The sequence below is a fragment of the Eurytemora carolleeae genome, unplaced genomic scaffold (genome assembly GCF_000591075.1).
Source record: "Eurytemora carolleeae unplaced genomic scaffold, Eaff_2.0 scaffold1370, whole genome shotgun sequence".
NCBI classification, from domain to species: domain Eukaryota; kingdom Metazoa; phylum Arthropoda; class Copepoda; order Calanoida; family Temoridae; genus Eurytemora; species Eurytemora carolleeae.
The window spans coordinates 56022-56777 of NW_019397260.1; the positions used below are offsets into that span (position 1 = coordinate 56022).

Below are 756 nucleotides of genomic sequence, written 5' to 3' on the forward strand. Positions count from 1 at the left end.
CATCTTTATCCTCTCCCTCCTTCTCCTGTTTCTCATATATTTTATTGTTTTTATTTCGTTGACGTTTTCTTATCCTCTCTCTATCCAACTTTTTAAGTTTTTCCATTCGAGTTTTATATATAATCTTTTAACAATTCAATAATTTCTTCCAACATTCATTCATTCATTTAGCAGAGTTCTGTTCCTACAGTTGACATATTGGTGACAGTCCATACAACGAAAGGGTGCAGGGGGGGTCCCCCCTCCCCCCCCTCTGAAAAATGTCCAGTGGCCCGTATCGCCTCCATCTGTTTGACGGCATATTCTGCTACTAATGTGACATGAACAACCGACATTATCACATGTTAAGACGCTTATACCGCGAAAAACAACTGTTAACCCCTCCTCACCCCTGACTTCCATTTTTTCAAGTTTTTCTGTGGATAACCCCCCCCCCCACAAACACCTAATACATTTGAAAATCATTGAAAAAATCTATTTTGTATTTCTAAAATTTTATTTCATTGATTTTCTATCATGTTTTTTCATGCCCAAATTTTTTTTTATTAAAAAAATTTCGACATTTTCTTTCTAGTTTTTTACCAAGACTATGTTTTGCTTTGTATTGTATGTAGTATTATTGAATTTTTAATTGTTTAAATTTCTTTTTGTCAAACATAAAACATTTGTGCGCTGTTTGTTGATTCAAGAAGTTTGCCTAGAGGAGAGCTATGACAACCGTTTAAAGAAGACTAAAATGGCATTAAAGGGACCAGC

General features: G+C 34.8%; 1 long non-coding RNA gene across 1 annotated transcript in view; it reads left to right on the plus strand.

Moving 5' to 3' along the window:
* LOC111713095 (uncharacterized) overlaps nt 1–437 on the plus strand; it is an 8112-nt gene extending 7675 nt beyond the window's left edge. Inside the window, exon 3 of the long non-coding RNA XR_002767599.1 lies at nt 172–437. This is a non-coding gene — a long non-coding RNA (uncharacterized LOC111713095). The remainder of the gene's footprint in view (nt 1–171) is intronic.
* The last annotated feature ends 319 nt before the right edge of the window (nt 438–756 follow it).